The following is a 15945-nucleotide window of genomic DNA, read 5'->3' as shown; positions in this document are numbered from 1 at the left end:
ATATATCAAAAGTGTTCTTCTACCTTGGACTTTCCCCGCATTTTATTGTTGTATTGTTATGTACATAATTGTGTTGTGCACAGAGATTACAGTAATAGCATACAAGTACTAAACACAGTGGTGTGCAGTCAGCCCTTTCCAATAGTGTCCTAAAAGATCAATGAGAGGTACACAAAACAGACATCCTTACCCTAACCCTAACCGATAGTGTTTCAAAAGCAAACGCAACATGAAAAGCACATTAACTGAAGAAACCACATCATTTTGTGTCGCTTCTATGACACTTTCACATCACTTTCACTTTTGTTTCACTTTTATTTCGAGCACTTGCCTCCAATGTTGCCGCATGGCACGATGGTTGTGTTTCACTACAATCAACATTTTACTGTGGGCCAATTAGATTTATTGAAATAGCACCATAATTGCATTTCATAATTGAGGACTTTGAAAGTGGTCCAATTTTCAACTTCCTTGAAACAAAAAGATTACCACATTAAAATACAGTTTAGGATTACTGAATCATAGATAAAGCAGCACTTGCCTCCAATGTTGCCGCATGGCACGATAGTTATGTGTTTCACTAGACGTCAACATTTTACTGTGGGCCAATTAGATTTATTGAAATAGCACCATAATTGCATTTCCAGTACATGACAGCAAAAGTCACATCTATTATCAGGCGCTTAAAGTTAATTTGTGACTTGACATTGTTTAAAACGGGGTTCTTGAGTTGCTGTTCATTACTCTGCAGCTATGGACTCAAGAGCTGTGTTTCTCTCAGTATGGATGTTGCTGTCGTCCACCTCCACTGGACTCAAACTAGATGGGAATGGATACGTTGATATTGTCATTGCAATCAGTTCAGCAGTACCAGAGGACAAGACGCTTGTTGACAAAATAAAGGTAAATATTTGCTTGTCTACATAAAATTTAGAGCCAATAGTAAAAGGCTAGTAGTGTTTTTCTTAACTTGTGTTCTTGACAGTGTTTGCCACTGAGCAAATTAGAACCTGCACATTTAATGTCTGGCTGTATAGCATATTCACATTTAAATGTAATATTGACTTTCATTCTGACAGGACATGGTTACTAAAGGTTCTGAATATCTTTTTCAAGCTTTGGATCAAAAAGTTTATTTCAAAGAAGTTGCTATATTAGTTCCACCCCAATGGAATAGTAAGGATTTTGATAGAGCAAGAACAGAATCTTTTGAAAAGGTACCATATATTTTTATGTTCTCCTCGTACAGAATAAAAATGTTTCATAACTTTATTGACATTGGATGTTGATGGCACAATTTCTACATCAAACGCAGGCCAAAATAAGAATTGATCAACAGAATCCAGCATATGGTGATGGTCCCTACACTAGACAGTATGGAGAATGTGGATCTGAGAGTCAGTACATTCATTTCACTCCAAATTTCCTCCTAGACGACAGTCTCACTCAACCTTATGGGTCAAGAGGTGAATGTTATTAGTCTTTCTTCTGAATAACCATTTTGCATCTGATATTTATCATTTAAGTAATATAACAGTGATAGCTTTAACATCATCGTGTCATCTTTCCCCAGCACTGATTGCATTAACATGCATTATAACTTAAAATACATTGTTAATATATAATGTAATGCTTGTTTGTTTGTATGCAGGTAGGGTTTTCGTGCATGAATGGGCTCATCTGAGATGGGGAGTGTTTGATGAATACAGTGAAGAAAATCCGTTTTATCTTTCTTATGGCCACTATGATGCTACAAGGTAATACACTGACTCATCTCAGTCCACAATTCAGGTTTAATGTTTTTTAAACTAAAAATAAACCATATCATGAAATTATCCTCTGATTAAAATGATTGCAAACATAAATGTTCTGCTTATATTTAGGTGTAGCAAAGACATAACAGGTGTGTTTTATGACAATACTACTGGATCAATTAGATGCAGCATTGATCCACAAACTTTACTCCCTACCAAGGATTGCCAGTTTGTGCCGAACAAAGATCAGAACACAAACAGCTCAATAATGTACATACAAAGCTTAGATTCTGTAAGTATAGATTATATGTGATTTAAATATGTCACGTTTCTAGTGTAAAATGGACCTCTAAATGTATGTACTGAATACCATCTGGTTGATGATATGAAATCTGTTAACACACCACGACCAACCATGAGTTTACAGCAGACACAAGTCCTAGTCAAAGTGTTTGACAACATTTGAAACTGATATTAAGCAGAAATATTTTGGTTTCAGGTGAATGCATTTTGTAGAGAACATGAGCACAATATTTTTGCCCCAAACATGCAAAATAAAAAATGTGGCAACAAAGCGACATGGACTGTAATATTTGAGGATTCTGTGGACAGCGGCGCCCTTCGTTCTCTAAAACCCCTGCAAACCCTTCCACCAGCTCCATCTTTCAAAGTTGTGCAGAGGATGAGTCGGGTTGTTTGTCTTGTGCTTGATGTCTCAGGAAGCATGCAAGTATGCAAAAACATACATTTACTTCACTTGAAAACAGATCAATTAGATCAAATATATTTAAGATATATACACATATTTTAATAAGGAATGCTTTCATCCATATTTATTTTTTATATTTCATACTTTTTCAAGGGCTCTAGAATTCTTCGACAGCAGCAAGCTGCCACACTTTTCCTCCGGAACATCATTGAGGATCAAGCCAGTGTGGGAATTGTGACCTTTAGTTCTAATGCTAATACTCTTAGCAGCTTGACTCTTATTGACAGTGAGACCACAAGAGAGAATCTCATCAAAAAGTTGCCAAGTACTGCAAATGGTGGCACATACATCTGTAAAGGCCTCAATGAAGGCTTAGAGGTGGCATATTGATTATTAATTATGCATTTATTTTTTGTGTTTTTATGATGTAAATACAGTGTATGGTTTGTCCTAAGCCATTGCTCTTTCTCTTCAAATCCATTAGGTACTTACAAAGGACAATTTGGATGTTGTAGGAGATGAAATAATTTTTCTGACTGATGGTGAGGCATCAGACAATCATTAATGGTTGTGTTCCAACTGCAATACAAAGTGGTGCCATCATTCATACAATAGCTTTGGGTCCCAGTGCAGATGCTGCACTGAAGTTGATGGCAGACAGCACAGGTAGGTTAAATGGGTAGGATAAACAACTTACTGTTTCTTCATATACCTGAGTAAAATCATTATTTTAGAGTCACTTTATTATCTTATGCAAATGGATAATCCTACTATGTTCCATGTTGGAATTAGGGGGGAAATTTATCATAGCCGGTGATGATCTTCTTTCTAATCAGCTAGTGGATGCATTTGCTTCACTAACCATATCAAGTGGAGATTACACAAAAGAACCAGTTCAGGTTTGGCAAGTGATTGGTCATAATATATTATATTGCACTGCCTGGCAAAAAAAAAATAGTTACATACTCTAATATTTCATTGGACAGCCTTTAGCTTTGATTACGATGTGTGTTCTTCATGGCATTGTTTCAACAACCTTATGCAACGTCACAACATTTATTTCCATAATATAATATTTGGCTGAGATCTTGTATTGATGATGGGAGAGTCGAACCACTCAGTAAAGTCTTCTCCAGCATATCCCAAAGACTTTCAATGAGGTTAAAGTCAGGACTCTGTGGTGGCCAATTCATGTGTGAAAATGATTCCTCCCTGAACCACTCTTTCACAATCTGAGCCAGCTGAATATTGGCATTGTCGTCCTGGAATATGCCTGTGCCGTCAGGGAGGAAAAAATCCATTGATGGGATAACATGGTCATTCAGTACATTGAGGTAGTCAGCTGACTTAATTTTATTGCTGCATCACATTGCTGAGCCTTGACCTGACCAACTGAATCAATCCCAGATCATAACACTGCCTTCAGAGTCTTGTACAGTGGGCACTATTCATAATGAGTGCGCCCATCGCTTTGGAATAGGGTAAATCTCATCAGACCACATGACCTTTTTCCATTGCTCCACAGTCCAATCTTTATGCTCCCTAGCAAAATCAAGCAGCGCATGTGAGCGAAGCAGAGTGGTGTGACACTCCGCTCAATAAGAAGCTCAATGCCGGTGCGCTCCACTCAACCGCTCACGGCCCAAGCAGACACTCTGCTCATGTACTGCTCACTGTTAAAAAAGTATTCGCTCAAATCCCGCTCTAACATAAAATTTCTCTTTAGTATACTTGGTTCCAAGCATGTACACAGGGGGGTATCTACAGTGGCCAATATCCTTGATATTTTTAAAGCAGCATAAAGTTAATCTGGACTTTATATGCATCAAACAATCATGTCTTTATGTACAGCAAGGTTTAACAAATAAAAACTATTTGTCCTACATAAAGTGAGATTTTGTCCAAATATATATATTAGATGAAATCATGTTTAATGATCCCAAAACAAATAAAAAAAAATGTAATTCACAAATACCACTGCCTTTAAAAAAAAAAAAAAACTTTTCTTAAATGATGTTCAATCATTTATAGCTTTTTACTCTGCACATAAATGCAGCAAGCGAAGTCAGAAGATGCTATCCGCAATCACTAATCTAGAGTCAGTTTTTTATGTTTCACTTATCATAAGGTGTGGATTTGGCTTTGGGAAACTGACCAGCAGGTATGTGCCACTTTATCCTAAAGCAGAAATCGAAAGCAACAGGCGGTCGATTAAGTGAGATTATTCCGCTATGAAATTCTCTATACGAGAGTGGAAATCTTTACTAATCAAATGCTCAATTGTACAATGGAGGCATGAAAGCAGAATGCTGCACCTGCAAATTAGGACCCAACTTGAAGGTCATACATGTTTTTAGTTTTGATGCAGGGATTTTTTTGTGTGTGTTTGCAGGGATTCAAGTAAAAATGCTTTGCCAATATACAGTATTATCAAGCTTACATTTTCAATTGAGGGTGCTCTAACGTACGCAACCCTGCAGAACCGGGCCTGCATCTAGCTGGCAGCTGCACTGACATGATGACAAAAGAACAAGATACCTTATCTATTAATTTATTATGGAATAGTAGTGTAGCCTACAAGCTCACCTTTTGCCGCACTGCCATGTTCACGCAGCACATCCTCATGCTCTCTGGCAATGTGACGTACAATTCCAAAATGAATATTTTCTAATTCTCATGGTCTCTCCACATTCCCTTTTGATTACCTTGTTCTTAACTTTTATACATACTTTAGAGTTTGAGCACCATAACCTCAGACCTATTGGTTATTTCAAAGCAGCATATCACGAAGCACATTCTGGGTTGAGCGAGCAGCGCTGAGCGGCCTGAGAGAGCGGAGTGTAATCTTCAAAAATGCGCTCTCCGCTCAGGTGGAATTATCACCACTCCGCTTACATGCTAACAAGTGTCTTTCTTGTGGCAACACTGCTGTTAAGTCCTAATCCTGTAAATTCTTGTCACATTGTGTGTGGAAATACTCCGCAATCTCCTTAGTGGTTTTCTTAGTTGTGATGCAGACCAATAATTTTCCCTTTCTGAAACACAGTAACATCTTTCCACAATCACGCGATACGTATTCCGACATGGTTGTTTAAGAATTGAGAAGCTACACACTGCATCAGATAGGGTTAAAAGAATTGTTGCAGCTGAAACATATTAATCACTGCAATAATGATCCAATAATAGGCTCTTAAGTATCTGCTTATTTAAATCCAAAGCATTTTTTTTCCAGGCAGTGTACTTTGAGTATGTCATGAATATTGTCACCAATATTATGAATATTATGTTCTCAATATCATTGCTTTCTTGCAGCTAGAGAGTGTTGGAATAAAAACAGCTGATTGGTTCAATGGAACAGTATCAGTGGATCAGACTGTTGGGAACAAAACCAACTTTGTATTAATCTATGAAACAAGTTTACCTAGTGTTTACATACAGACACCAAGTGGCTCAATTTACAATCAAACAAATATGAGTCACAATGCATTGACAAAGACAGTCACTTTAAACATTCCAGGGACAGCAGAGGTAAGACAACTTTTACAAAATGTCATTAATCATATATATAGATATTTAACTAATATACAGCAAACTCATAGTGTTAATTAATCATAATCTACTTTCCTTATCTTGTATTTGATAGCCTGGAGACTGGAAGTACACTATTTTAAGTGGAAAACTTCAATCCTTGACTATGACAGTAACAAGTCAAGCAGCTCGTGCTGATGTTCCTCCGGTCATTGTCAAAGCCCACATGAACCAGCAGTTCAGTGACGGCAGTAAACCCATGATGGTGTTTGCTGAGGTTAGTCAGAATTACAGGCCTGTAATCAATACTGAAGTGTGGGCAACACTGCAATCAACATCTGGGTTCAAACAATCATTACAACTCCTGGACAACGGAGCAGGTAAATTACCTTTAAATCTGTTTTCATGTATGTACTTGACCTCAGATGTTTAGTGAGGTTTGTGTTGAAAATCTGACATTTAAATCTAATTTAAACATGGAAATAAAAAAGTTGTATGATTTAAAAAAAATTAAATGTTAAAGATATGTTGTGACATGAATAAGAAATATTTAAAATGCTGTACTATTTCTAGGTAACTAGTCTAAAACTGAAAACAAAATATATTCTCAAATCATGCTGGGATAACATGGATTATCGAATGCACAAGTGAAGAATTTTAATAATGCAGTGACATTTCAACCCCACTGTAAATAATGTGAGATGTCACAATTTATGCATATGTTGGTGTGGCAATCTTTATAAAGACTCTCCATAGACATAATGATTTTATACCATATGAACTATAGATTCTATCCCCTAAACTTCACCCTCACAAAAAACTTTCTGCATCTTTACATTTGAATTATGGGGACACTAGAAATGTCCTCGTAAACCACATTTATAGCATAATACTCTTGTAATTACCAGTTTGTAACCTAAAAAGTTTCCTCCCACAATTTTTAAGAACGACAAATAAATCAAAAAGCCTTGTACATTCCAATAAACAGTAAAATAATGATTCTCTCAAACCACAAAACACATTAATAACAACTGGATTGATCACATTCACAAAAGCATTTACAGCAACTGTGCCGTGCAAAATCCTCCACTGAAGATCTCCTGCTCTTTTGTTTAAAGGTGGTTTATATAGAATTCTCCACACAGGGTTTAAATTGTGCTCTATATCCAATTTATCCCTCCAAACTATATCAACTCTTTCTTTTAGTTTTAAACCTTTAAACAACACTTATACAAACTTTACTATTTGTTTCACTTACATTTAAATCTTCTAAACCTTTTAAGTCCAACAATGGTCCACTCGTCCCCTTCAAATTAGGGGTGATACAAATTTCTGGAAAATAATCAGTGTCCTTTGTAATGTTCATTACAAACATCTGTAAGCAAGGTTTTCTCCTTCCCAGTTAATTTTTGTTTTAATTGGCCCAAAACTCTTTCCACAAATCTAACTGACTTAAATCCAAGATCTAATGCAACCATTTGTGAATTATTTAACTCAGGTCCACATAAAGTTTCTAACTGATAAAATGTTACTATTTTTATGTTACACAGAACATTTGTTAAAACTGAAGTAACTTCACATGACACATCAAAACGAGCTCCAAAAACAAGAGGTTCTTCAAGCAACCAATACAGAGAATATTTAATTTCAGTTTTATTTATTTTTATAAACTCCACACTGAAAAAAAGAGTTAATACATTAACTTGCAACTTGCTGGAGTTCATTAAGGAAAGTACAAAATACAGATTTAGTCCTCCAGCTTGCCGTAGAATGATATTTGCAACTTGTCTCCATACAAGATTATTTGGTCCTGTTAAGTATCTTTGTATAAACTGCAGATTAAATTTTGCTCCCCTGCTAGCCAGATTGATCAGTCCTCGTCCTCCCACATCTTGGAGGAGAAACAGTACACTCTGTGGCACCCAATGGGGCTTATTTATAAAAAGGCCACAATTATGGCTTGCAATTTTCCAAGTAGTCCACTGGGCGGGTCAACAAATGCCAGCCGATGCCAAAGTGTTGAAGCCACCAAATTATTAATGACTATTCAACTTATTCAGCCCCACACTCGTGGAAACTGGCCAACGGCACCTCCCTAGCAGACATCTGCAGAGCAGCGGGCTGAGCAACACCCAATATCTTCGCCAGAATTTACAATCTCAGGGTAGAACTCGGTAACGTGGCACAACCGACTGGGTGTTCCGCTTGCACACAGCGCCCTTCACCAAGTTGATCCAAGCTGTGGGGCTTGCTCCCATGCTAGTCATGTAGCACCTATTCCCCCCCCCCTCTGGGGTGTATATGACATCTCTTTTGGTGGCGTTGGGGAGGGCTATGTGCAGCCGACACAGTTGCCTCTAGCACGCCGTAGCCTGCTTGCACCTGTCTTGACAGTTCACGTAACATGGTTAGTGCATGCCGTTTTTAGATGGGACCCCTTGTGTCACTTCATTCGACAGAACGTGAGTGAAGTGAAAGAAGGGGAACGTCATGGTTACTGTCGTAACCTCCATTCCCTGAGGGAGGGAACGAGAACGAGGGAACGAGACGTTGTGTCCCTCCTGCCACAGCACTACACCTACCACTGTAAATGGCCGTGCCTTATTCTTGGCTCCTCAGTGCAAAATCCTGACTGACAGACGCTGCCCCCCTTCCCTTTATACCCGTATGTCCAGGGCGGGGCATGCAAATTCTGTCTGCCAATTTGACATTGGCCTTTTCTCAAGTTCAGAGGTACGTTTGGCGTCCCAAGAAGACCCCTTGTGTCAGTTAATTCGACACAATGTCTCGTTCCCTCCCTCAGGGAACGGAGGTTATGACAGTAACCATGATGTTTCTTTTCATATTACAGAGTTCCCCCAATTAGTTCCACACTATAATGTAAAGATATTCTAAACTGATTATGCAAAAAACAACACTATCGGATCGGCCGATACTTAGATTTCAGATATCGGAAGAGAAAAAGTGGTAACGGTGCATCCCTATCTACAACCTGTAAATCCACTTCGCTAGATAATTACACTTACACATCAACACCATAGACATCTATATAAAATACGCTAGACTGTAAGATCAAAGACTTTTTATTTTCAAGATGAGTGCGTGCTAGTTTCTCTGGCACATAAGGTGAATAACCTGTCCTCTGTGAGAAATTTTTGACAACAGCCATTTCCATTTCTCCAATCATCCTTTAACTTTTTTAGAACACCTTTCCAATTTTTCTTTATCATCCCCAAGATATACACCCAAATATTTGAATCCTCCTCTTTTCCAAGCAAGTCCACTTGGCAACTTTGGAAAACCTTCCATCCATTTCCATAAATCAAGTTTTCACTTTTTAACTAGTTAACATTTACAGAAGAAATAGCACCAAATTATCTTGTAAAACATCTACTTATTAACTTTTCATTAATACATTTACATTAACATTTATGCATTTGGCAGACGCTTTTATCCAAAGCGACTTACAGCACTTATTACAGGGACAATCCCCCCGGAGCAACCTGGAGTTAAGTACCTTGCTCAAGGACACAGATATGCGCTTTAGCCCACTACGCCACCACCACTCAATACAATTATGTCATCAGCATAAGAAGCTGTTTTTATTTTTACTCTGTACTGTGGTAAAGACCACCCCTCAATATTTGATTGAATTCTAGCCTGCAAGTGTTCGACAAGGCATATAACATCCCTGATAGAGCACAACCCTAATACCTAATACCCCTATTCATTTTTAAAATGTGCACTCAACCCACCAGTGATTTTGAGCACAATCTCAATATCTCAGTACAAAACCTGGATCATAGCAATAAAACCAGAGTTGAACCCAAACTCTTCAAAAGTATGCCAGAGATTTCTGTGTTCAACTTGTTTAAATATCTTTCCTGGTCTATGGAATTCAGACCAGTGTCTAATCCCAATGATCCAGAAATGTCCAAAACATCCCTAATTAAATGTATATTATCTTTAATAGACCTTTTGGGCACACATTAAATCTATATGTATGACCCGACCAATTAACTCCCTCAATCTATTTGACACAACTTTAGAGAGCAGCTTTAAATCAGAATACAAGAGTGGTAGGTCACCATTCCTTTATATCCTTAGGATCTCATTTCTTTGGCAAAAGGGTAATAATGACTGCACTCCTGCAGCTTAATGGCATAGACCCACCAGCCAAACTGTCACCTTATTGGCCAAAATACCCTATACAATTCTGCAGAAATACCCTCAATTCCTGGAGTTCCTCCACTTTCCATGGTCTTAAGATTGCCATACAATTCCTTGTGTTAGCGGTCTTTCTAAATCAATATTATATTTTTTTAGATTTTCGGTAACCCTTCCTGGCAAACTCTTCCACATGTATAGAATCACTCTAGTACAGCTGTGAATAAAACCTCATAGCTCTCTTTCTTATATCTTTAGACTCTAGCCCTGACTCTGACAGCAAAGAATGAATTTGTGGGGTCTGACCATTCTTTTTTTCAAGTCCAAAGAATAACTTGGTTGGTCACCATCTGTGCTGCATTTTGAAAGTGTTAATAGGTTTTGGTTGCAAGGTTATAACTAATTACATTTTACCATCTAATTTTTGTTATTGAGACCCTAGGAAACTCAATTAAAATTCAGGTTTGTTTAAAAGAGGGAACAGTGAAAAATCAGGCACTCAACTGGCAAAAAATACTGTATAATTTATTACAACAAGGTTCAAGAGTTGTTCAGTCTGTGTGCACAAAAATCACAAGTTGATCCAGAAAACCCCAGTCTAGGTGATGCAAAAGACTCATCAAATACTCATTTGAATTATAATTTAAAATGGTATTCTTTCAGAGCCAACAACCGGGGCATATACATTTAAAAAAACTAAGATTTATTATTATTATAAATAAAAAGCTCACACTTTTAAAAGTTGATCATCAATGGCATGTTCTACCTCAAATGAAACTGGATTAAAATTCTTAAGAAACAAAACAACAACACCACCACTGTTAGATGGTTTTAAGGCTAACAATTTCACCCTTCCATTCTATTATCCAATTACTTTCATTATGAATCTCACTATGAGTTTCTTGTACAAATAAAACATCAATATTCTTCTGTTTTATTCATTCAAAAAGCTTTACTCTTTTTAAACAATCTTGAGCACCATTTATATGAAAACACATGAATGAATGAATTAAGGCACTTCAAAGTCCTCATATAAGATATTCATTCTCATTTTCTGGACAGTTTGTTCAATATATATCTCTTGCTCTGAAAAGTTGCCCACTCCTGTTTCTTTCATAAATGTTTTTGCTGAATCAATAAAAAGTCCTTTGTCTGAAAACAAATCCTCAACTTTGACCCCTTTCATCCCTTCCGTAGACTACAAGAACCTTTAAATTTTTTTAATCATATAAACACTTTGTCATGATCTTTGTCTGACGACTCACTCTCACTACCCGCTGCTACCATCAATATTACTTACCTCAGAATCAAGTTCTGAAACTATTGCCCCTTTTTTTTCTATTTCATGACACGTACCTCTTCCCTTGAGTTCTCCTTTTTAATGTTGTTGTTTTGAAAACACTCTCTTCCTCCGCCATATCAATATCTCCACTTTCCGTAACCACCACAGTATCAGCAGTAGTAATTACCGCTGTGGTGCTATTTTCCTTTATTTTTCCATTAACAATTGTGTACACCCTTTTTGTCTGATCATCAATTACTCTTTCATCATCATTGCACACAGAACTACTTCTTTCTGTTTCCTTCATTCCAACATCCTTTATTACATTAGACTGCTCAACTTCCACCTGTCTTTGCTCTTCCCCCATCTCCCCATCTTATTTTCTCACCCAGAACCATTGTTTGCTCTTATTTCTCTGTACAGGAACGAATCTGATGCCCTTCTTTCCTACAACCAAAAATTTCATTTTTTCAGAAGAAGCATAAATTACATAGTCAAAGTTGTCAATCCTAAACTTCAGGGCACGTTTAAACTCTATGCACCTGTCGTCGGAAGGACACAACATGCTTCAACTGGGGTGATTTACAACACAAAGCAATCTTTTTAATGCGTGACACAATCTTCCCATGTCTTGTTAGCTCTCTCTCGATAACTTCATCTTAAAAAAAGGTGGGACATTAGACAAAATTATCTTTTTCGCCTGTTGTACCAAAGGCACAACAGGGGTAAAACATTCATTAATGACGACTCCATTAGCAACAACTAAATTAACCCAGTCCTCACTGTCCAAAAGTTACACAATTGTGTATTCATCCTCAAAGCAGACAATATACTGCTATAACCAACAACTTGTCCCACAGCAATGATACAATCTTCCACCGAACAGCGATCAGCGAAGATGACTTTAATGCCATGCCGCCGCGTTAGACTGTATTGACTCATGAGCTCAGTAGCTGCCATCTCAATCAGCTCGTGCTGATCGACAACACTCCTCACAAACACCTCCAAACCTCTAGCTAAAACTTTACTTTACCCGATGAACACAACATATAAAATAAAAATTATAAAAATTAAAAAGAAAATGAAATGTAAAGAAAACTCAATCACACAGTTGAGTCCACTCTCACTTACACACGCCAACTCCACACACTCAGAGATGAGAGAAACGCACTCAGAGAGAGAGAAAGTACTATACTGTCAAAATTAAAAGATATTCAAAGTGTCATTTAGATCCTCCAGACACCCTTTCAGTTCTCTAGCACTTTTCACTGAAATTGCGATGGTTCTAGTGCCGAGCCTGTGCTTGGCAGGTTCACAGCCTGCCGCAAAATAGCTGCCCTTTTTCACTGACTTGAAACACATATGGTGGCCTGGTGGTAGTTTTACGCAAAGTAGAGTGATCATTCCGTCCGTGTTTCCTGTTTTTTGTATTATTATTATTATTATTATTATTATTATTATTATAGAGTGATGAAGTACGGTATATATTGTTGTTGTTTGTAAAACTTTGGTGACAAAATATTTTCCCGGCTTCCACCCTCTGACATTATCGGTTACTACATAGCGACCAACAAGCCTTTGGGGCTGGTGCAGTTTTTCCGCCCCAGAACAGCCTTTTCTCCAGTGGAAATAATGCAGAAGAGTTCAAGAATTTACACCAGCACAAGAACACACTACCAAACTATTTCAGGCAAAATGGCCAAAAGACATTTACTCTTAGTTCCTGCAAGAAATCTAAAGACTTTGAACAGACTGTTGAGTAAGCCCATCATAAATGAAAGGATTTTTGAGGTACTTAAAATATATCTTGAAGTTCCTTGAGTACATAAATAGGATATATGTGGCTCCTTGAATGCCTAGAGTATCTCTTGGCTTCTTCTGATGTGGCTTGTGAGGAACCCCAAATGGTGCCTCAGGCATCATTACATTATTAAAGTGCATGCATTACTACACAGTATATATAGATGCCTGATCTCTTAGACCACAATTGTGTGCTCAAATCAAACAAGAATTTATCTTTTACAGGAGCTGATGCTTTCAAAGATGATGGCATATATTCCAGATATTTCACACAGTTACAAAATGGGAAGACCAGCTTGAAAGTAAGAGTGAAGAATGAAGATGTGCAAGCCAGATTTTCTCTCCAAAGAACGGGTGGTGCTCTGTATGTGCCTGGATATGTAGTGAATGGTAAACCATGACATCAATCAGGACTTACAATAAACAATTAACCCTTTGTAGTAACTTAAGATTTATGCATCTATAACAGTATTTCAGTTATGACAACTTTCAGAAAGATTTAGCATGTTAATCTGTGTATTAAATATTGATAGGATATTGGTCTTGGTGGCTAGATCTGCTATGCTGCTGCTGCTAGAAAGTATGGAGACTTGCTACTGCTAGAACATACACATACATACTGAGTTAAGCATGTGGACATGCATGCTGCACAATTAGACATACATAAAGTATACAATCCCCATGTAACTGATCTAAACAAGTGAAGCTGGGGAGGTGGATGGTTTCAGAGAAAACTCTTGCAGTGCGCTGCAGTAAAACCGATTTACAAACTGAAACCATTTAAATTGTGCATGTAAGCAAGCAGATTGGCAAATAGATAACAAGTTCAAATAACTTATCAGATGCACCATATCTGCTGCTGATTATAACGTCTTAGTATTTTGTTGCCATCTTTATTTTATGTGATTTAGAGTCTTTACAATAGCCAATCACCTTTTTAACTGCTTGGATAGAGAACAGACAAAAGAGATATATATGCAGAAATTGTTTTACAAGTGCTTGATGTTCAGATTGTTTCCTTTTGAAATCACTGTCAGATTAATTTAGATTCATGTGGTTCTTCTATTTTCAGGTGTAGTGGAGCTGAACCCTCCAAAGCCTCCAATTACTGAGCCAACAGTTACAGTAGGAAGCTTCACCAGAACAGCCACTGGAGAGAGTTTTGAGGTGTCTATTCCTACAGGAACAACCCCACCAAATTTCCCTCCAAACAAAATCACAGATCTGATTGCTGAAATCCAAGAGAACACTGTGTTTCTCAACTGGACGGCTCCTGGTGCGGATCTTGACCAAGGAACAGGTAAAACATTGAATATTACTTTTCAAATATTTAAGATACAAGATTTTACATTTTCTTTCTTCTTTACTAACAAAACCAAATTTCTTGTTGTTTGAATGATATGATGTTCATGAATTTGTAAAAAGCATGTTTGCTTTCCTTTAAGCAACATCCTATGAGATCAGATGGAGCGATGACCTTGAAATGCTTCGATTAAACTTCAGCATTGCTTATTTAGTCAACACATCTGCTGTCTTGCCACATGAGGCTGGATCAGTTGAACAGCATTCATTCATACCCAATATTACAATCCAAAATGGCACAATACTCTTCTTTGCTGTACAGTCTGAGGATGAAGCAACAAAATCTGAAATATCTAACATTGCTCAAGCATCAAAGATTATCCTTAGTCCAATTCCTGAGCCCCCAAAAACGTCAAACCCAGGCCTGAACGTGACAGCTATTGTCATCTCTGTTTGTGTTGTAACTATGGCAGTATGTGTTATTGTTGCTGTAACCACATGGGCAGTAAGACGAAGAAAACATTAACATTTTTAGACAACATCCAATATTTAACATTAAAACAAATTCTATAAATAATGTTTTTGCCTAATTTGTAAATTACTAAAAAACAACTTTTAAACATTCTGATCAGCAAAGTTTCTTAATTTTCTTTAAATTGTTTTGAAAAGTTTCTTTATATTGAACACTTACAGGAAATACAAATTATGGGCATTTCTGTGAATTTATCTTTGTAGTTTAAATGTGTTTTAGTTAACTTTGTTCTCAAAGACATTGTGTGCTGACTGAAGGGGGGCGGGGGGGTGATACTATTATAGATAGTGATATTATTATTATTGAAATTCAAATGCAGTTATCAATACTAATATTGCATATTTTCTGTCGCATTGAAATGTACATTTGACTGTTGATTCAGTTGTGAGGGAGATGTGAATTCACTGATTTTAACAATAATAAAATCTGTAAACAGTAATCTATGAAAGGCTATGACAGTAGGACTTCTTTATTGATATTTCTCTTTCATCAGGATCTTAATTATTGACAACTTTTTTCATTAAAGTTCATTAGAACTGAACATATTTACAGAGGGGGGAAACTCATAGCTTCATTTTTAATTCACAGGGGTCCAGGCTTCAAAGCTCTTGTTAATTTCTCATTTGTACTTGCTTTTATGAACATTTACCAAAGTTCTTGCATCCAGAGTTTTATTGTGGTTCAAGTGAGAACATGGTGATCACAGGTATATTCATGATCCTCGTTACCAGATGTAATTATGGTTTCTAAAAAACAAACTATGATATCGAAAATTATGAAAAACAATATCCATGTAGAGACTATAAAAAACAACTGCCATTAAAGTTACTTATGTTCCCCAAATACACAATATTTCTGCAAAACCACCATA

General features: G+C 37.1%; 1 protein-coding gene and 1 pseudogene across 1 annotated transcript in view; one reads left to right on the top strand and one right to left on the bottom strand.

Moving 5' to 3' along the window:
- LOC127629815 (uncharacterized) overlaps positions 1–15945 on the bottom strand; it is a 148473-nt gene that overhangs the window by 46588 nt on the left and 85940 nt on the right. The gene's annotated exons all lie outside the window — the stretch shown is intronic.
- Positions 754–15122, top strand: LOC127629805 (calcium-activated chloride channel regulator 4A-like; annotated as a pseudogene).

The sequence above is a fragment of the Xyrauchen texanus genome, chromosome 36, assembly GCF_025860055.1.
Source record: "Xyrauchen texanus isolate HMW12.3.18 chromosome 36, RBS_HiC_50CHRs, whole genome shotgun sequence".
Lineage (NCBI taxonomy): Eukaryota > Metazoa > Chordata > Actinopteri > Cypriniformes > Catostomidae > Xyrauchen > Xyrauchen texanus.
The sequence above is the reverse complement of the archived record's forward strand: the minus strand, read 5'-3'. Positions and strand labels throughout refer to the sequence as shown.